Here is a 21,597-nt window from a genome sequence, read left to right on the forward strand (position 1 = left end):
GTTCTTACTTTATAAACTTTGCGCTTGTTCTCACAAGTCTCGCATCTACCTTCCTTCCGCGGTCCTAGCAAGCGTGTTGCAAGAAGGGTTTGAGAATTAGGCGCCACCATCCGCCTGGTCTACGCCAGCCTGCCGAGCCGAACCTCACCCAGGGCTCTCTGCTTGGGGTTCCCCGAGAAGGGGTGGGAGGATGGGGATGCCGAGGGCACAGGAGCGCAGCCAAAACGTTGCAATGAAACAGCCACCTCTAGATCTGCTCGGTACCAGGGACCACGATCCCGGGGACGCCCGGGCGCCAGGACCTCGCTTCCGGGCCGGCGCCCGAGGAGGAAGAGGATGAGACGCCGGGGCTCCGGGAGACGGGGCGCCAGATCCCGCCTGCGCGCGCTCCCCAGCCCGGCCTTCCAGTGGTCCCGGCTCGGCCCCGCCGGTCCGCACTCGCCCCGCCCCCGAGAACCACACCCCGCCCCGGCCTCCTGGTGGCCCCGGCTCGCCCCTCCCCCAGCCTCCAGGCTACAACGGCTCGACCCCGCCCCTGGCTTATCCATTCGCCCCACCTCTCGGCGGCCTCCGCTAGGCACCGCCCCTAGGATCTAGCCACGCCCTTACTCGCTCACGCCCAGCCCCTGCCTTTCGGCCGCCGTCTAGACCCCGCCCCCTCTGAGCTTGCTCCGCCCCCTACTAGTCCACACTCCGCCCCCGCCTCCAGGAGGCCTAGACTTCGACCGGTGGCCTCCTCTTCCCGGTTTTCCTCCCACCCACCCCCAGTCCCCGCAGGACGCTGGGCTCAGACTCCGCCCCCGCCCCTACGGCCCCGCCCCTGGCCCCGCCCCCGAGTCCCCGCCCGGGCGGGGAGACCACCCCTGTCGCCCGCTCCCAGGTCTCCGCCTAGCACGCCTAGCACGCCCCGCCCCCGCGGCCCCGCCCCGGCGCGGGGACCACCCTCCGCCCTCGGAGGCGGGAGCCGAGCGCTCCGGGCACTCTCGGCGGTCCCGGCCCAAAGCCGCCGCCGCGCGGTGGTTCCCGCGGATCCGCGCGCGCCCCCGGCCGGGCGAGCTCCCAGACCGCGAGGAGAGCCGCAGGAGCCCGCGGGAAGCAATGCGAGCCAGGTAGGCAGACTGCGCGCCGGGCTGTCCCCTGTGGGCCGCTCCAGCCCGGCGCCCGGCCTCGCTCCCCTGGCGCCTGCTGGGGCTCGGCGGGTTTGCACACCTCGCGGGCGCCAGTCGTTCCCCGGCTCCTGAGTTCGGGGCCCCGTGGTGCCTGGGCGGCGGCTGGCGCCGGACGGCTTCGGGAAGCCCCGCGCGCCCCTCGTGCTTCCCCAGGGGTCCGGTCACCCCGGCGCGGAGGGACGAGCAGGCTGGGTTCCGGGCGCCAAGCCGCACTCAGAGCCCCGCGTGCGTACGGCAGATCCCCTCCCCTGGCCCTCGCGCTTCCCGGGGCCGGTCCTGAGAGGTGGCCCTCCTCGGCGACCGGACGCGTCCTCGGGGCTCTCGGCTCGCGGGGCGGTGGGGCGCTCCGAGGACTGAAGGAGCCCTGGGGAGGAGGGAAGGGCGCGCGGTCCTGGGTTAAACTTGGTGACAATGCACATTTCAACTTAAGTCCCTTATTTAAGGATGGAAATGAAAACCCCGGTTGTAGCTTGGCCGTCCGGTGACCGAGCAGCCGCGAGGTGACAGCGCCGGCTGCGGGCGGGTGGGGACCGCCGGGAGAGGCACGTTGCTGAGTGGTGTTTCCCGGGAAGCCCGCTCCGCGGTGCAGATGGGTGGTCTGTAGGATCCTAGCCTTGGAGTCTGGAGGCTCCGAGCCCGGGGCGGGTCAGGCAGCCAGGGGGACCAGGCCGCGCTGGCCTTTCTCCCGGGTGTTGGGAGGCCGGAGGTGCAGCGAGATAGCGTCCAGGCTCCCTGCGTGCGGCGAGGCCAGTGGAGCCTCACTGAGCCATGAGATTTAAAAGGGGAACACTGGGCTGGATTTCATTCGTGTTTGTTCTTTCAAAGTTAGTGCAGCAGATCCGTACTGTCTGCTTTATCAGTACGAAGAAGTTCGCATAACTCTGGTTCTGATCACAAAAGCAATGTATGCTCTGGGTAGAAAACAGAAATATTAACAGTAAGACAGAAACCGTCACTGACCCCACAGTTACTCCGGGCCTCAAAATTTGCGTTCTTTAGTATTCGCATTTCACAGGTTTGCCAATTTAATCCTTAAGTTTACAGCTGGAGCCTCCCTTGCCTAAAGGAAAGCAGTGCCTTTGTGCGACTCTCCCCTTCCCACTCTGCTCCACGTGATTGAGCACCAAAGTTTGGGTTTACCGGCCTGGCTCCCTTCTGAGCGCGCTGTGAGTCCCCTTTCCGGTGGGTGGTGGTCCCTTCTGTAGGCCTGAGATGGAGAGAGACAGAAGCCAGTAGTCAGGTGGACCACTGGCTCAGGCTGGATCGGCTGTGGGTTTGGTTCCTTGCCTTGTAAAAATGCAGGTGATGATTCTCCATCTGCTTCTCAGGGCGCCGTAAAAATTAATGTGTGGTTTGCAAAGCGTTTTGACATCCTTGGTTGGACAGAGGCTGTACTTTGAGGGCCTGGGGAGCGTTTTGCTCTTCTCCGTTGCTGTCATCATCAGATAAAACAGTCTACCTCGCACCTGGCCATCCTGACCAGGAAACAGACACCATCCGTTGTGAGTGTCTGCTGGAGCCTGGAGAAGGTTCCCGATTCCCTGCTCAGTACAGCCTGCCGAGCCCCTCAGAAAATGCAGAAAATGGGAGACAGAACACCCAAATCGGCCTACCCCCCCCACCCCCCGCTTTCTGCACATGCGCAGATGTGGGGAGTGTAAGAGGGTTTTGACACTAAGGGCCCCAAGATTCTCAGGCCTGATGCCTGTCCATCTGGAATGCCGAGGCCACCTTGATCCAAGAGGGAACAGTTAGTTCTGGGGGAAGGACTCGGACAGGGAACAACCCTGGCTTCCTAAGGATTTGTTTTATGGCTCTCTTGTTTACGACATGAACAATGACCAGCTCAGATCTACGGTGCCTGAGACACTTCTGTGAGCTTTAATTTTTTTCCTGTTGTCCCAAGACTCAGGCCCCATGCTTTCAGGGCCTTTTAAAGCCATCAGTGGGGACCCAAATGGTTTGCTCATGCCAGAGACTGAAAGCCAAGCAGAGGGAGGTGCCGCACAGGCTGCCTTTTGCTCCCCTCGCAAAGAAGCCGCGATGGAGGATCCTCTTTCTGTAGCAGGTCTCACGGGCTCCAGTTTGTCATTTGATAGTTTCATTTTTTTTTTTGTCACTCCCTCCAGCACTTTGTAGCTGATCACAGCCTAGACACAGGGGGAGGGTTTCCGAAGGACCCAGAAAAGTGGGCTGGAGAAGTTGCTGCTAGGTGTCCTTCCAGGCTCATCGGCCGTCGCAACTGTGCCCCTAATTTTCTCGGTGCTGGGAGGAAGAGGGAGTCTTCCTGGATTTTCTCCTTTGCTACTGTTTGCTAACTCGATTTCTGGTTACCCAGCAGCCTGGAGTTGTTTTCCTGCGGGCTGCTTCAACAGACTTTTTTTTCTTATTCAGTCTGATAATAAGACATGCTAATGTGACTGGGGTTTACACCCCTGGGTCCAGGCTGCAGTTCCTGCATTTCAATCCTTGCATCTGGGCCCCGTTAAGCGTGGGAGGGGTGTGTGCCCTTTCTTCTTCCAGAGGAGGAAGCCAACTGGCGTCCCTCAGCTTCTTAGGGGAGCCCTTGACCCAAACTAGATTAAGAACCACTGAGTTGGGCCCTTCCTGACCTCATCCCGGGCTCAGGGCAAACCTCCATGGCTCCCTGTTTGAGGTACCAGCCTTGTGCCTGCCTGGTACCTGACCGAGCAGAAGTTGTTTAGCTGGTGGGCCCTGGGCCAGCCACGTGGGTTTCCCTTAGCTTTGTTAGTTTCGAATTCGACACCTGAATTGGGCCGTGTTGCGATTTTTCTTCTGAGAATTGGAGTCAGGCCCCCGGGATATTTCCTTAGGCCCTAGAGATGGGCACTAGAACTTCTTTGTCCTGAGGTCACTGCCTGACAGCCAGGAACTGGGAAGGGTCACCGAGCAGCTAAATAGACTTCACCGTCACAGTCTGTGACTGCCTGGCCAAGAGGGACCCTGGGGCCATTCAATATTGACCCTCAGTTCCCAGCGAGCTGGGTCTGCTGGTCTCCCAGCTATTTTTACAATAGAAGCCCCACATCCTGCCTTCACGCTCTGGAGAGTGACCGAAAAATAATTCACCGAGGCCCCAAACCCCAGGGGACCATCCAGCTGCTGACTGCATCTTTCAGGGGGGCTGAGCCTCCTTCTCGGTGGGCTTCGAGGGCACCGTGTGTCACACAGCAGCACCTGATGCCATCAGGACCAGCATCTTAGGGGGAAAGATGTCGGTATTCAGCCTTTAAAAGGCAAGAGGATGCCGGAGGCATTTTAGAAATAAGCTTGTGATGAAATTCCTTATAGGGCATCACCTCCTCCCATCCCCCAGGTGAACCAGTACCTTCCCAAACCATCAGTAAGCAAATTCGTGCTTGTGGGGATGGAGTGGTGTGCTGAGTTCTGCTAGCTTAAGTTGGGATATGAGGTGTCTTAATGGGTAGAGGTCGGTATCACTTGCTGAGGGCTTACGATGCGTCAGGTCTGGTGTGCACACACAGAAACTATGCTGAGGGGTTCCGTTTTATGGAGAAGCTCTGAGAATTAAAGTACCTTCCCAGCATCCTCGTTCAGTAAGTGGTTGAGCTGGGATTTGAACCCGGATCTGCCGGAGCCCAGAGCTCTTACTCATATCTCCCAGTTCACTAAAGTAAAAGACACAAGCTGCTGTCAGTCACACGTGCGGTAGAAGGAAGACACAGGCAGGCATGAAAATAGCAGAGTGCCTGCCTCTCTTGCACAATGATAAAAAAGGTGATGAAATCTTTGAAACCTGAGAAATCAAGAAATCTTTTCCGCTGAAATGGAAGGCAGTCAGTTTGCACCTCCGTTTCCCCGGGGGCCCTGCCCTTGCACCCCGTCTGCAGGGTAAAGCCCGATTGATTGGGGAGATGGCGATTTTGAAGTCGGGATGGCTCAGACAGGATCTGCTGTGAAGTTTGTCCTTGCACCATGAATGGGTATTCTGGGCAGATGAGGTCACTAGAATAAGATTAAGATTATGTGAAGGCTGTTAAGTAAACGTAAGATAAGGATTCCACCTTCCATTTTACAATCAAATAAATGACATACTAACAAGATTATTCTTATCTGCTCCATAAAAGCTTGTCTTCGGGGAACTCTCTTTGCTGCTGCCTCTTAGCCCAACTCTTCTGAACGAATGGAAAAGAATACTTTCTGTGAAGGGCTTTTGTAGTTCCAAATTCTTATTAAATTGTCCTTTCCTTTCTCTCCCCCTCCCCACAGTCTCCTTCTGTTTAACTGGGGGAAAAAACTCTTCCCTGTTCTTATGAACACAGAAGTCCGCTCAGGTCTGCAGGCCTGAAAGGATTACATGTTTCCTTTTCTGACTTTTCTGATGCAGCAGGTCCCTGAGCCTGAGGTGTGTTGAGCCACCTGCTCTCTCAGGGAAAAAAAAAAACAAAAACAGAGAGCCTTGATGGTAGCATCTGCCAATGGCCCTGGTGTAAATACTCATGATGGCTGATTTCAAGGTGCCAGTTGGGTCTGGCAACATTGCTAAATATTTGACAATCTGTCTGAGCCAATAAGTGCTGGCTGCAGCTCACCTTCCGTTGCCCTGAGCTCGCCCACCCAGTCCCCTTCTGTGATGGATAAAATGGCTGCCTGGCTTCTGCTTGGGCCACGTCTGTCCAGGAGCCATGCTGAGAGAGGGCTTCGTGTCACTGAGTCACCTTGCTTGGCCAGCAAGAGCAGAGTGCTTCAAAACTCAGAGTTTACTTCCATCTCACCTGAGGGTTTAAAAAAATCCCCAGTAGAGAATCGCCATTCTGGTGTGTATCCAGGGTTGAACTCCACTAATGTAGGGAATTTGTGTGAGAAGGAAACTGGAGGTGTGGTTTGGGACTAGGCATGGCGGACTCTGTGTTTGAGGTTGACTCTTTCCCTTGCAAGAGGAGGAAAGGTTTTCCAGCAGAAGGCTCGAGTGTGAAGGGGGTCCCTGTCTTCCCAGTTGCCAGTCATCAGTCTTACTCCAATGGCCCTTCCCTCCGTGGTGGTCAACAGACTGTTTTGCCTCAGTTGCTTCTGCTGGTCTAGAATGGAGACGGGTCTCCGTGGAGCAGGGGTCAGGATGGAGTGAGCACATCACCCTTGGGGAGGTGGCTCCTTGGGCAGGTTTGGTCGAGCTGATCTTGGCTGCTGTAGCAGCGATCCGGAGTCTAGAGGAACGTCCCAGTGCCACGCAAGTGAAGAAAGGAGAAACTCCGCTTACAGATGCGGTCTGAGTGCCCATGGCGCCATCCTGACATTTACCCTTTCATTCAGCCCGCTTTCTGCCTCTGTTTACCCATTCATGCTATTGTCCTTTTGGAAAGGATTTTGATTTTTATAGCTTGAGGATGCAAAGAAGTACAGCTCTTCTTTGACTTACAGTGGGGTTACGTCCTATTAAATTCTCCGAATGCTGAAACTACCATCAGTTGAAAATGCATTTAACACACCTCACCTGCCCAGCATCATAGCTGGGCTTCCCTAACTTAAACGTACTCGAAACGTTTACAGTAGCTGGCACTTGGACGTCATCTAACACAAAGCCTGTTGGATAATAAAGTGCTGAAATATCTCATGTAATTGATTGAATATTGTACTGAGAGTGAAAAGCAGAGTGATGTCTGGCTGCAGAGTGGTTGTAAGTATGTGGGTTGTTGGCTCTGGTGGCCACTCATCGAAGAGCATGAGGCCCACAGACACTAGCCCAGGAAGAGTGAAATTCAGAACTCGACACACAGTTTCTACTGAATGCACGTTGCTCTCACGCCATCGTAAAGTCAAAAAATTGTAAGTCAGGGACCATCTGTAAATGGAATATCCTAAAAGTGCACGTACATTTAAACATTTTAAGATTACTCTAAGAATCATTGTTTTGAAAAGTGGAATCAAATATTTGTGTGTCCCTTGCAGAAATGGAAAATAAAGATACCATGTTCAAATTTAACTGGGAATAATGGTTGAGGCTGGTGTCATACACGTAAGTAACTCATGCAAAGCACTGGGCCAGGGCCGTGACCCAGCCACGCGGTGGGCGGTGGCAGCAGCGAAGGCAGCGAAAACGGTCGGCTGCTGTGTCTGCTCTCACTCTCCTCCCCGTCATCCCGTCCCAAACATCCTCTTGCAGAAGTTGTGATTTTTTCTTCCCTCTTGTGGCTTTAGAAATCAGTGTTTACGATGTTTTTCAGGAAGAAAGCTCTCTTCTGGTTTTGTGCTGGTTGGGAGCCATTGGCTGATTCACCTTCATGTGCCGGACTGGGAAACCGAAATTTCAAATTTGGGTCACATTTCAAGCCCACGTCAGAATCTTCTGTAAATGGCTCTTTCTTTGTGATCAAATATCAAACAGCCCGATTTGCACAACTGAAAGTCATCGTAGATGTTTTCAAAGAACATGCTTACTAAGAATTAAGTGACTAACCGTCCATCTTGTTCTAACATTGTCCTTTGTCCCCGAGCCATCATCAGGGAACAGGAAGAGCTGAAATGAGTTTCCGCGGATGAAAGTGTCCGGTTCCTTTTCTCGGTGGCGTCTCCAGTGGTCTTCCTGAGACCTGTTTTATTTCCAGTGACATCATGGGCTCCTAAACCCCACAGACCTGTCTGTGTTCGAACCTTTGGCTTCTGTTATTTCTGGTTTTGACCTGGGGTAGATTTTTGGATGTCTTTGAAGCTCGGCTTTCTTACCTGGTGATGGTGGAACTTAAACCCCCTGGCTGGGAGATTTAAATGTGGAGATTTGGATTTTATTGCTTGTAACCTGCCTATGGGTCAGACCCCACCCCATGTCCTCTGCTGTAGCTTCTCTCTGAAGCAGCCACATAATAGTATCTCATGTATATTTCCTGAGTGTTTCAGATGCTTAAAGCCACCACCAAAGGGAAGAAATTAACTACTTGGTGATTGAAGACGTATTGTCCCCGGACCTTCTGGCACCTGGGGGTAGATGGGGTTGATGGTGTTGACCTGGTCCCTGAACATCAACTAGTCAGAGGATTGCGCATGAGGTGACCTTGTTCCCTGGGACCTCCCCTCTCCCCCACCTGCCTTTAACTATGCTTTGCTGAAATCCTTCGGGGAGGCTGGGGTTTGCTTCGGCAGGAGCCACCCTGTCCTCCTTGCTCGGCCCTGCAGTAAACCTTTCTCTGCTCCAAACTCCAGTGTTTCAGTTTGTTTGGCCTCATGGTGCGGCGGGCACACGACCTTGCCTTTAGTAACAGGCTTTGGGCCCCATACTTCTCCTAGGGAGGCCTTCGAGACTGTGGCCTTTTGGAGTCTTGTGCCTGCTGTCATGATTTTTAAATATTGAGTAAGTAGAGGTTTTGTGATGTTTTCGCCGTCTGAATTAAACTAGAGTGCAGAGGTTTGATACTTCTAGGTGTTCAGTCTGACCTTTAAAAAGTGTATAGGTGCAGACAGGTGGCATGGTGGTCAGTGTCTAAATAAGGATCAGGACCTCCGCCTCCCCCTCAATCCTTGCTCCGTTTCTAAAATGCCTGGGAGCAGGAGGAGAGGTGAGAGGTGGAGTCGGCAAGTTGCAGTGGGTGGAGGCCTCTGTGTCTCTGTTTGCGGGAAGGCCTTATCTGCCCGAGCTACCTTGGGGGATGGGGAGGGAGACGAAGCCTCTTGGATTGAATACACATCCTTTCTAGGTGTATGAATTGTTTGGGGCAGGGTGTCATGTGATTTTTCCTTTTTTTCTTTAAAAAATCCTGCTCACTTAAGAAAGTTTACCCCCAATTACTCAAGTAATTACATTCATTTTAGAAACATTGGAAAATGCTAAAGGAGAAAAAAAAATCCGTCAGTGGAATTCTCCCAGACATGGTCACTGCTCTAGGCATTTTTGTGTCTTCTGGATATTTTTGCATGTAAATCTAGACCCTTCCAGACAAGACAGGTTGGCGGAGTGGGAACTTGCTTTTTGGTCACTGGATACCTGGCCTATAGTAATCCTTCAGTCATTCATTGTTTTGTTTTGTTTTGTTTTGTTTTGTTTTTGTTTTAATGGAGGTGCTGGGGATTGAACCTGTCTCCTCGTGCATGCTAAGCATGTGCTCTACCGCGGAGCTAGACCCTCCCACCTCATTGCTGAATGAATACTATGCTTTGTAAAAACTGCTTTTGTTGAAAATGGTTGACCTGTCTTCAGATCAATAAGTACAGATTTGTAGCCCCGGTTTCACTGTCAGACTTGTTCGGGGCTGCACCCTCTTCATTGAACAAGTCCTGATTCATAGACCGTTTCCAGTGACTTTGAAATTATAAACAGCAGGGAACATCTTTCAATATACCTAATTTTCTCCTTCAAATGAAAAATTTTTTCTTATAGTCTTAAAATCTGTAAAGAATTTCTAAGTGTGTTAATTGTTGGGTGAATATATAATCACTGCTCAGAAGAGCACATCCTGAGGGAGTTTCATTCTGGAGAGTTTCTCCATCTGTTGAATAAAACTTGGTGAACTTTGAGACCAGTCTTCGACTTGCTGGCACTCCCTTTGGGGGAATTGATTTCCTCTTTCTTTCTTTCTTTCTTTCTTAATTTTACTTGTTTTTCTTAATTGAAGTATAGTCAGTTTACAATATTGTGTCAATTTCTGGTGTATAGCATAATGTTTCAGTCATTCATGCACATACATGTATTCATTTTCATATTCTTTTTCATTATGCATTACTACAAGATATTGAATAGAGTTCCCTGTGCTGTACAGTAGAAACTTGTTATCTGTTTCATATATAGTAGTTAGTCTCTGCAAATCTCAGGCTCCCTGTTTATTCCTTCCCATCCCCTTTCATCCTGTTAACGGTAAGTTTGTTTTCTATGTCTGTGAGTCTGTTTCTGTTTCGTAAATATGGTCATTTATATGTCTCTCTCTCTCTTTTTTAAGATTTCATATATGAGTGATATATGGTATTTTCCTTTCTCTTTCTAACTTACTACACTTAGAATGATGATCTCCAGATCCATCCATGTTGCTGCAAATGGCTTTTTTCTTTTTTATGGCTGAGTAGTATTCCATTGTATATATATACCACAGCTTCTTTATCCAGTCCTCTGTCAATGGACATTTATGTTGTTTCCATGTCTTGTCTTGTATTGTAAATAGTGCTGCTCTGAACATTGGGGTGCATGTATCTTTCTGAATTAGAGTTCCCTCTGGATATATGCCTGGGAGTGGGATTGCTGGATCATAGGGTAGGTCTATTTTTAGTTTTTTGAGGAATCTTCATACTGTTTTCCATAGTGGCTTCACCAAACTACGTTCCCACCAGCAGTGTAAAGGGTTCCCTTTTCTCCAACCCCCTCCAGCATTTGTCATTTGTGGACTGGAATTGATTTCTGATCGTCTGAATGCTAATATGCCCTGCAAGGTAAGCTTTTGGGGTAGGGAGTGGAAGTTTACATCTCAGTTTTAAGGTGCATACACATGCCAGTTTCAGAAACATTAACACGGGGGAACCCCTGCATCGTAAAACCTAGGAGATGCTGCAGGTGGGACATCTTCAGGGCCCCTCCCTCCCAGGAGGGGATGGACCTGACTTCCGTGCTTTCAGCAGCTTAAGAGCTGTTGCTTCAAGCTCCCCAGGGTCATGTCCTTATGGAGGCAAGAGCGGTTCACTGGGCTGTGTGCACTGCGGAGCGGTGGCAGGATGGGCTTGCAGTAACGTCTGGTACACGGTGACGGCGCAGACTTGATTTTTGAGACCTGCAGGTTCATTAAAGAGGAGAAAGTACTTAATACCTTCTTCCACTGGTGATGGGGCCATAATTTTGATTTCTCGCTGTGGTCTGGTGTCACAGAACTTCTTCATACTGGCAGGGGAGGAAACCTGAATTATGGGCAGCGTATTTTCTGGCTGGTCTCCTGAGCGTGGTTTTGCTGGGGCCCGGCTGCCTCCTCTGTCTTGGCACCGCATGTCCCTGTGTGAGTCATCGTCCACCTATGGTGGGATGAGGCGGCACCTTGGGGGCTGCCCGGAAGGCAGAGGGGCTGCTCTTTTGCTCTGGTGATTTCTGGGTGCCAGGTCCACCTCATGGAGTCTTTTTCGGAGGGGGCCCTATAGTGGGTCTGAGAGCCAGGCCCTTCTGTAACCCTGCGGGGTGCTGTCCTGGCCCCTCCCTCCTTGTTAGTTCGAGCTGGACTTGAGCCCATTCATTTCCCTGCCCCCTCCGAGTCCACTGTGTGCCAGGCGGGGGCAGGGGGTGGCGAGACCACCAGGGACGGCTTCTGTGTAAGGTGCCCCAAGAGAAGCGGTCAGGATCCTGCGGCCATGCTGGGGATGAGGATGGGCTCCCTGAAGAAGCCCTGCTAAGGAGGGTGTGACCCAAAGAATTGAGCAGGCACCCACAGCAGGGATTTGGGGGCGCTGGTGGTTGGGTGAGTGCCAGGAACCACTGGCAGAGGTGAAGACGATTATTGTGTGTGAGCCTGACTTGCAAGAGGCCAGCGAGGTGACCTCCATCTGGGTCCCCTCCCTCTTCACAGCCCTGACCCCCCGCAGCCGCCTTGGGCTCCCCTCCTGGGGCTCCTGGGGCCACGCGGGGTGCCTCGCCCTCCTGACCTACTGTGAGAGTTCTCATAGAGTCGTCCGATTGATTAAATGACCACTGCACGGTGTTAAGAGTTGCCTTTATCACCAAAAATGACACTTCAAAACTGAGCTGACTGTCGGATTATTTAAAGAGTCATATTTTATATTCCAGGAAGGAAAAGATATTGATGCAGAAGTGATTTTCCAGGTAAAATAACATCAGAGGGACCCAGTGAGATAGATCAGAGCACCTGTCCCTGACCAGTTGCGTCCCTGGCCAGCTCTGAGTGCAGCTGTCCCCCCCAGGGCACGGCTCCTGGCAGCCCCCTTCGTGGCCCCACTGAGCTGCTGCAAAGTCGTGGCTCTGCTGGCCGTCCAGGGGATTTCTGTGTTTAACCCACGGTAACCTGGCTAATCCCTTTTCTACTTCTGGGGAAACTCCAGTCTAGCCGTCTTCTCCAGGAGGACAACCAGCTGTCCTCGGTGTGCTCGGATGAGACCATGAGTTTATCAGGGTTAAAAAGGACACAACTAAAAGCTGGAAAATGTTGTCATAAACATCGCTTTTTTGTCTTTAGTCAAATTGTCAAGAAATTGGCTGCTTGCTAAATGGAGAGTCTGCTGATTGTTCTGGGAAGAAGCGGGGTTGTTTTGACGAGCAGGAAGACAGAGACCAGCAGTGGTTCCCTGGGGGAGCCTGGGGTGGACAGCCGCGAGCAGCAGGTGAGTGAGGCGTTCAGGACAAAGCGCTGCTTTTCGGCTTAGCAGATGATTGCAAATTAGGCATTATGGGAAAATCTTGAGCCTGTGTGACTTTGAATATGTCAGGCTGTTTGTGGTTGTCCTTTGCCTTCAGATTTTACTGCTGGGAATTGCAAACAGGCAGCTCTGTCGAGCCTGCAAACCAGGCAGGGAGGGAGCAGAAGTTACAGAAGCAACAGTGGTTTGGGTGTGAGACCCGCCAACCCCCTCTGTTGTCTCTAACAAAACAAAGTGGACTGTAAATCTAAAATGTTTTGGGAAGAAAAGAGGAGAAATGGTAGTTAGTTTTTGTAAAGCACCTACAGGCAGTCCCTAGACTCTGTCTTACCCCTTATATATCAGATCATCACAAAGCCTGCTGGAGTAGGTGGCCTTGTTCACAACTTACCGATGATGATGCATGAAACAAGCCAGGAGGATAATTAACGTGTCCATGGAGAGAGCGAGAATATACCAAGGAGTCAACTGTTTCAGGTGGCACTTACGCCTGGACAGTAACTGGAGGGTAATTTGCCTGAAAACGTGAGTGCCAGTCTTCCACGTGTGGCTGCACCATAGTGGATATGTGGACTTTGGGAGTAGGAGAATTAAGTGCATTGAAAATGACACAGAACCTGACGTTGCCCTGGAGGGCGTTCATTCTTGAGCGCCTCTCAGGTCAGTGCTGCCCTGGAGTGACTCACCTGGACCACACGCCGCACGCCGCCCGCTTCCCGCCCCTGTGATGCATGTCTGAGACACCGGCATCTTGTTTTTAATGTTGTATCGACTCTTTTCCCCACCCTACATTTGAGGATGCCTGTGCCTTGACTCTCTTACCTTCCTTTGAATCGTAAGGACTCTCAGAAAGTTCAGAATTAGTCCTTTTCACTGATGGCAAATAGTGCTGATTCCAAATGAATCTGAACATTGTCTGGCAGAGAAGGCATAAATGCTCTGTTTAACTAAGCTAGTGTTGTACTTGGTAATAGAAATACTGAAAACTAGGCAACCCTGCTTTGCTAACACGCTGTGTCTCAGGAATGTGTGTCCCCTCTCTCCTTCGGGTTCTTGCCCGACGTTCTTGCGCTCCTGATGGTGGTTATAATCGGGACACCAGAAGCATCTGCCTTGGGCCAATACCTTCAGCATTTTCCCTCCAAACTCTTCATCCTTCCATCCCATGACAGGAGGGACCCTCACCATGTCTGGATCACAGGAAAACTAAGGCGCCAAACGGGAAGCGGCTTGTCTGAACTGTGAGTGCAGAAGCCAGGATCTGCGTCCAGGCTGTCAGCCACACGGGAGGCCGGGTCTCCCTCAGGCAGGGAAATCCCAGGGCCAACAAGGTGCTTGTGGGAACCAGACCAGGGCGGCAGGGAAGGTCAAGTCTCAGGTGAGATGAGGATGGGCAGGTAACAGCCAGGTGGGTCGTCTGAGGGGGGCGATTCCTGACCCCCAGCAGGAGCCAGGCAGGATGGGCAGGGGTGGGTCTCAGCCTCCTCCCCCCACCGTACCCTCACACTGGGTACACAGGTGAGCCCTCCTGCTGTGATGTGTGGCGCTGTGGCCCCATCCTCACCTGCCTCCATTAAAGCCATCATTCGTGAGGGTCCACACCCCATCAGGCACTGTGCCGGACATGGTCAAGGCGAACTAGAGCCCCGGATCCTCACGGCCCTGCGCGGTATGTGTCTTGGTGATAAATCTTTATGTCTAAGGAGCTTCTCCTCAAATATCTCTGAGTTGTGGTGCTTTTTTGAGTAGCCCTTCCGTGTCCAGCTAGGAATCAGTGCCGGGTCCCCACCTGTGGTGACGGTGCCCCTGGCTTTCCTGCCTGCCCACCGCGGGGAAGCCCCACAGGCTGCCTGCCATCAAGTGAGGGCCGCCACCCATCCGTCCACAGCTGGTGGAACGCAAGGTGGGCGGGGACCGCCTGGACCTCAGGTGGTCTTGGTGAGAACAGTGGTGCCTGAGGGAACGTTCCAGATCGTGCCTCTTCGGCCGCTTGAACTCAGGAGGGAGTATTTGGAAATAGCGACATCAGCAAAACCATTAGTGGTGGGGAGTGGGGGTGTGCAGTTGTGTTTCCCTGATGGGGTGGCTCCAGAGAGTCCCCTGAGTGCCCGGAGCCAGGGGGACCTCAAGGTGCTGTCCTTGTCACTTTTTTGAAGGCACCTCTCGTTTAATTTAATCTAATTTAATTATTATTTTTTAATAGAAGTACTGGGGATTGAACCCAGGACCTTGTGCATACTATGCACATGCTTCACCAATGAGCTACACCCTCCTCCCCCTTGTTTTTATTTTAATATTTTCTTTAACCCAAAAGTTATTTTTTTAAGTATTTCATGTTTTTCTTTGTCTCTTTTCCCATCTTTCCCTCCTCCTACTTTCTGGTGTTGCTGCTTCGGGGCCGGGGGGTCCTCCCGCACAGTATTCTGTTCTGGGGGGTTTATCGGGGTTTCAGGACTGCTGCCAGTGTCTGCGGGCGTTCCTTGGATGCCCACACGGCAATAGCGTTTTCTCCGGGACCTGGAGGCTGATTAGATCAGCTAGAATATGCTCATTGGTTAATCATGTTTTAAGTCGTTCGCCCACCCGGTGTTCCGTGTGCTGCTCCGTCAGGTCCGGGGGCTGGGCTCCTGTTTCCCGATGGGACCACGGTTTGTCATTTTCTCTGGATCCACACTGGCGTGTCCCCTTCTTATATAGCAGTCCTTCCAGCATAATTGGATCTTTTTATCGCTTCACCTCTCCTGTGTGCATTCAGTGTTTGTGGCCAGAATTGTACCCTTTTAGAGACTCCTATATGTCACCCTCTCTGGTCAGCTTAGATTTGTTCTGTGCGGCGTGTAGGTGACTCTTCTCACTGGGTTGGAGCCCCGTGTCATATTTGATGTCATAACTCACACGGCTGGTCTCATCACTGCCCTCTGACTGGCAGCGTTTGCCTCATGTGCTGTCTTTGAGCCCAATTTGGAAGGTAGACCAGGGGCCGTGGCTCTTGTTACCTTGAGTGAAAAGAGAGCGTTTCGGCTGAAAGTGCTTGGTGGGTGTGGGAGTGCCTGCCGTGCTGGGACTCGGGTCTGCTGCACCTGGGTTTCTGCTGGCTCCTCCCCTGCTGGCCCTCCTCCCAGGGTCCGCAGGCAGTTTCCTCATGTGTCGTTGCATCCGCAGCACAGCATCCCTGAGCCTGCGTCCGCGACCCCGCGTCCCTGAGCCTGCGTCCGCGACCCCGCGTCCCTGAGCCTGCGTCTGCAGCGCTGCACACTCTCTGTGGCCTGGGGTCTCTCATCAGATGGGGTTTGCGGCCTCGTGCAGGTGGTTTGGTTTTGTAGGTGTAATGCTTCGATCTGGAGGTGACTGAGGTGCGGTCAGGGGTGCCTGGTCCCTTCTTTGTCTGGCAGGTGAAGTCACGTGGACCGTGGGTTCCAGCGGGACGTCGGGGTGCTGGCCTCAGCTGTGCCTGGTGCGGCCCTGCGACCAGCCTCTGCCTGGGAGGCCGCCACCTGCCCATTCTTCCCGCTCGGTCATTCATTGATTCCCTCAGCAGACACGCCTGGCGGCTTCAGCACGCTGGACACGTTTCAGTCATGACCTTCGCCCTTTTCCGAGAACTGAAAACACAATCTGAATGTGTTTCCTCCTGGCCTTCGGACTTCCGAGGCCATCCTGGTTTCACAGATAAGCCTGCACTTTTCAGCACAGCATCGGGGTCTGGCAGGCTGGCCTTTGAGCTTTGTGTCTCCAGCCTGCCCTTTCCTGCACCTGCAGTGGTGCCTGAGATGCCGCGGTGGTCCCCTCCGTGATGCGAATGGACCCTCCTCCTCAAGCCTTAAGGCTGACTGTCTCTCTCTCTCCCCCACCCCTTCTCACACACACACACACACACACACACTGTAACCCCTAATGTCTTCCTGTATTAGCTCAGCTACATTGATCAGAACAGTTCACATCCTGGCACTGAGGACTGGCCTGGATGGCATCCTTCCTTGGCTCCTGACTTAAGGGGATTCTTGGCAAGTCCCTGAACCTCGGCAGGGCTTCTCATTCTCCGAGCATCACATTCACCCACGAGGGCTGAGGTTTTGCTCAGGCCCCTCCCCTGGGGTTAGTTGGCCTTTGGCTGGGGTCCCTGCATCCTTAATTTTAAAAGCACCCTAGGTGACTCTGCTTGGCTTGGAGTGACCCCGCTGGAGCCCACATCTTGAATGGTATTATCCCTGAGATGATGGGTTTTCAAAAATGTTGGTGTGCTTAGATCTTGCTTAGATCTCTTTCTTGTAAAAGTGCTTTTGTAACAATTCCAAATATTACCTACACCTGGAAAGTGGCAGGGGCGCTACTGTGCCCCCTGGAGCAGGCGACGACTCTGGCTTTTAGCCGCTCTCCTCGGGTGAGCCGGCCTCGAGCTCTCTGGCTGATTCCCCCAGGGTGTGGATCCTCTGCTGGCCTCTGTCCTATCACTTGGGGTTTCCGACCCCATTTTCCCAAGTGGGGTTTAGCTATAGTTTCCTTCTTCATTTGTTAGCTTTGGGGACTAGGGTCGCCTTTTGCCTCGTAAAAGGGATTGCTGAAGGAATTATTTTTAACTGCTGTAGACCTGTCTTGTCAGGGACGAGACCCGGGCGGAAAGGCGGGAAATACATGTTGCTGCAGGGCATTCCAGACACAAATTTCATTTACTACATGAAGAAAACAAAATAGGCTACTGTATGTGGCCTCCCTCTCTTTTTAAAATTTATATTTATTTTTAATTGTGATTTTAAAAAGCATAGTGTAAAATTTACCGTCTTAACTGTTTTTAAAAGTGTACAGTTGAAGACTGTAAAGTGTATTCACATGGTTGTGCAACAGATCTTCAAAACTTTTTCGTCTTGCAAAACCAAACCTCCCCCGTTAGACATCTCCCCGTCTCCCCTGCCCCTCCCTGCCCTGAGCACCTGGTAATCACCACTCCCTCTTCTGTGTCTGTGAGTCTCACTGTTTCACACAGCTCAGAGAAGTGGAATCGTGTGTATAGTCTTTGTCTTGTTGTGACTGGTTATCTCACTTACAATGTTCTCAAGGTCCGTACATGTTGTAGCATGTGACCAAACTTACTTCCTTTTTAAGGCTGAATAATATTCCATTGGGTAAGTAGACTGTTACCGAACACAAGTTCGTGTGCCCGCTGCACCATGAGGCCAAACAAACTGAAACATTGGAGTTTGGAGCAGAGGAAGGTTGATGGCAGGGCCAAGCAAGGAGGACGGGTGGCTTCTGCCCAAAAAAACCCCCAACTCCCTGAAGGGTTTCAGCAGAGCTCATTTAAAGGCCAGATTAGGGAAGAGGGGGTCGCAGGGTCTGTGATCAGCTCTTGTACAATCCTGATTGGTTGATGTTCAGGGAACAAGGTGGTCAGCACCGTCAGCCTAGGCTCCAGAAGGCCTGGGGGCCACGTGCTCTCCATCATCAAGCAGCCAATTTCTACTTTGGTGACGGTTTTTAAGGCTGAAACATTATGCTGTACACCAGAAATTTTGACGCAACATTGTAACCTGACTATACTTAAATTTGAAAAGCAAAAAATAAAGAAACAAAAATGAAAAATAAAAAATATGGTGTGAGGAAGCGGGGAAAGTCATCCGACTGCTTGCAGCCCCGTTACAGTGAGACCAGTCACACAGAAGTGGGGTCATCCGTGCTAACTCCTGACACCTGCTCTTTTCCCTCCGCGCTTGTGAGGAGCAGCGTGCCCTGGCCACATGGCTGTCGCCTGTGCCGTCTAGCTCCCTGATGGCCTCCCTGGGACGGGTTGGAGCGCCAGCTCTGGGGAATTGTTTGCAGTCCTTTTCACTACCCTTCACTTAAAATAGTCGACTGTGCGTTCTGGTTTCAGCGCTTCCCTGCCAGCCTTGCTGTCTGAGATGGAACTGCAGTGGCCTCCCTGGGCAGGAGACAGACCTGCGGATGCAGCTTCCGCGCTCTGTTCCAAAATCCAGACAGACCCCCGAGTTGTCGCTGACGCCTGTTCTGCAGAGGCCCCGTCTGAGAGCGACGCCCGCTTCTGGGGGAGAGGTGCACGTGACAGACCCTCCCCAGCGGGGCGTGCCGCCCTCACCGCCTCAGCCCTGCGCTGCCCGAAGCCTCCCCTCCCCTTGCTGAGGCCTGGGCCGGGGGCCGTAGGTGGCACTGCCGCACGGAGGGCGAGCCAACTGCACAGTGTTTTCCTGGGCCTGGTTTGATAGGTGTGGTTTGGAGAGTTTGCCTGACCCTTCAAGAAGGTTCTCACTCGTCTCAGCAGGTCGGTCCTCACTGGCCTAGGGGACAGTCATCCTAAGATCCGTGACTGTCGTGATCTTGATGTTTGCTGTCCCCAAGATGCACCGTGGGTGGGGTGGGTCGCCCCGTGGACACGCCGCCCTCGCTAACAATAAGATCCTAAAACGCATCTCTGGGCCGGGCCCACGGGAGCCCAGGAGCTTCTGGAATCTTTAGCCTGACCTGGCGCTGTGGCTCCTGCCTCGTGGTGAGCCGGCCTGCGGCTGCTGGGGGGCTGGACTCCCACGCTCCCTGGATCAGCCTCCTGAGCTCAGAGGAAAGGGGGGATTCCTGCCCACACAGCTCCCGGCTTCTCTCTGCTCCCTCCCCCGTTCACTGGCAGGTGTCGGGTGCGTTCTGGCCAATGGGTGGGAAGAGGCGGGAATGAGGTGCTGGTCGTGCACCCATACTGGGGGCTGCATTCACCCTTCACCGCTCCGGCCTGCCGTCCATGACACTTGGCGCTTTGTGATGGGGATAATCATGGATCTTACCCAATTACAGGCGTGGATGGAGTGTGCCTGGCTCACGTCTCAGCCTGGCAGCGGCCCGGCCAGCCCAGCCAGCAGCTGCCTGGCGCCCAAGGGGTTGGGGAACAGGGAGGGCGGTGGCGGGGGTGCAGTGGAGTCCTCTGGTTTGGTGTGTTGCAGGAGTCGAACTAGCCTGGTGGTGTCCGGCAGCTTCGTGTTGGAGAGCTCCTGGGGGCAGGGGTGGGGGGAAGGAGTTGATTTGGGATTGAGTTGTTTTCCAGGAATGCCGTCCTTCCGGCCTGTGAGTACTGGATGGGTGGGAGGCAGTGCTGAGCCCCCTGCCCACAGCGGCTGCCCCCTCTGCCTTTCACAGGTGGAAAAACTTCCCCAGGGAAGTTCGGTCACCTGCCCAGGCCACAGGGGCAGACTTGGACCCAGACTTCCAAGCCTGGGCCCCTTGCATTCAGCACCTGGATCCCACCGGGTAACCAGCTTTCATCTACCCTTGCCTAGGGAGTCACACCTAATTCTCGAATCCTACCTGTGAAGCAGGCGCTCTGAGCATCTTCATTCAGCATGTGGGGAAACTGAGGCTTCAAGCAATTTACCCAAACTTTGAGGGTCAAAAATGGAATGAAAGTAGTTTGACTTGGAACACCCCCCCCCCAGCCACTTCCCTATTTCTCTTCCAAAAAGAGCTAAGGGGGTGTGTTTCTTTCCTCCCGTCTCATCCTCTGGTATCCTCCAGCCCAGAGTTCCCAAGTCACATAGACGCCGACCTCTCTGAATTGATTGATGACCCCAGAGTGTGGGGTCCACGGCTGAGTTCCGTGTGAGGGACGTGGTGTGTCCTCTACGTGTGCCTGCGTCTCCTAGGATTAGGGGCTGGCTCTCACTCAGTGACCCCTCCGAAGGACACCCGCAGACTTGAGGGACCTCAGGTAACCCATCCATCCATGCAGGGAACCACCAGCTCACCTGGCCAGGTCTGCATAAGGGCCCGAGCAGGGCAGGTGATATCTGGGCCTTTCTCCTAGAAATGGCCTTTTTACAAATACAGGCTGGGTTGTCACCGGACCCAGCCTGTCAGGTTTTAACTTCCTGTTGATGTTAGCGTCAACGGAAAGGTCTGAGTCTGCAACTCAAATCCTTAGGAGGGCAGAGGGCAGGGTGTGTGTGTGGCTGAGGGGTCTTCACCTGGAGCCGCCTGCAGCCCAGCCAGGCCTCCATCCTCCCGGGCTTGGGCTCAGTGCTTTTGCTTGTTTTGTGATAAATAGAGGCGCTTGTGTTTGTGCCCTTCTGACTGGCAGTGGGTGCAGGGAGACCTTCAGCGGCGGAGGGGGGGAGGAGGGTATGGAGAGGGGGTTACAGAGGCCAGGCCTGGGACTAAGGCCTGTTGGCAATAGCATGCGCGCCGTTGATAGGGTGATGAGGGTGCCTCGCCCCTGCGGCCTCCCCCCCCAGAGTCACAGCCCCAGGCTCAGCATGAAAAAAATACCAGTCGCATCCCAGCGGGGGGCCCTTAACCAAATACCTGCCTGGTCCCTGGTCCTGCTCAGGCCTGTCCAGGTCATCTAGGTAAGGAGTGTCGGGGGCACCGTCACAGCCCAGAGGTGCCGCAGGAGACAGGACTCAGTGTCGTGTGGTACCTGGATGGGATCCTGGAAGGGAAGAAGGACATTAGGGAGAAAGAAGGAACATCAGAACAAAGAACTGCCTTTCGTTAATAATGACGTCGCCATCAATTCATTAATCAGACGAACGTGCCGAACGAAGGCGGGGTGTTAGTAATAGTGAGCTTAGGTGTTGTCGGCGTGCGGGAACTCCCCTCTCGGCATGCGGGAACTCCCTGGGGCATCTTTACAACTTTACGATGCATCTGAATCTAAAAGAGCTTGTTTCAGAAAAGAGACATAACAGAGGCAGGGAGGGCCAGTTCCAGGCGTGGCCCTCGGCTCCCAGCTCCCACGTCTGCACTGCGCAGTGACCATGGCCATGTCCAGGTGGCCCCGGCGCCCCCTGCCAGGGAGAAGCCCGGGCCACCTCGCCTTTTCTGCCCAGCCCAGCACGGTGCCCAGCCTCCTCCGGGTCAGGCTGTGGCCGGTCTCTGCCCATCAGCGTGCTCTTTGTTCTCTGCTGGACCAGACTTAATGGCGAGCTGCTCTCCCAGTCAGCGAGGAAGCTGGCTTCCAAACACAAACGTGGGTCACCTGTGCCAGGTGAACTGGAGAAAGGGAGAAGGGCGGCGGGGACAGTCTGCTGCATGAGGCTGGGCGCGGGGAGGTGGTGGCTGATGGCCCCGCAGATCCTGTTGGGAGCTCCGGGGCTGACGCGCGGGAGATGGGGTGCGACTGAGATTGTCT

General features: G+C 53.4%; 1 protein-coding gene across 4 annotated transcripts in view; it reads left to right on the forward strand.

Moving 5' to 3' along the window:
- The first annotated feature begins 934 nt into the window (after positions 1–934).
- Positions 935–21,597, forward strand: part of SH3BP4 (SH3 domain binding protein 4) — an 81,011-nt gene continuing 60,348 nt past the window's right edge. For 2 of the 4 annotated variants that reach the window (XM_072961873.1, XM_072961872.1), the window contains exon 1: positions 935–1,109. The gene's annotated coding sequence lies outside the window, so the exon portion shown is untranslated. Of the gene's footprint in view, positions 1,110–12,386; positions 12,441–21,597 lie in introns of those variants that run through there. The other 2 variants (XM_072961878.1, XM_072961876.1) reach the window with 1 other exon arrangement.

The sequence above is a fragment of the Vicugna pacos genome, chromosome 5 (genome assembly GCF_048564905.1).
Source record: "Vicugna pacos chromosome 5, VicPac4, whole genome shotgun sequence".
NCBI classification, from domain to species: domain Eukaryota; kingdom Metazoa; phylum Chordata; class Mammalia; order Artiodactyla; family Camelidae; genus Vicugna; species Vicugna pacos.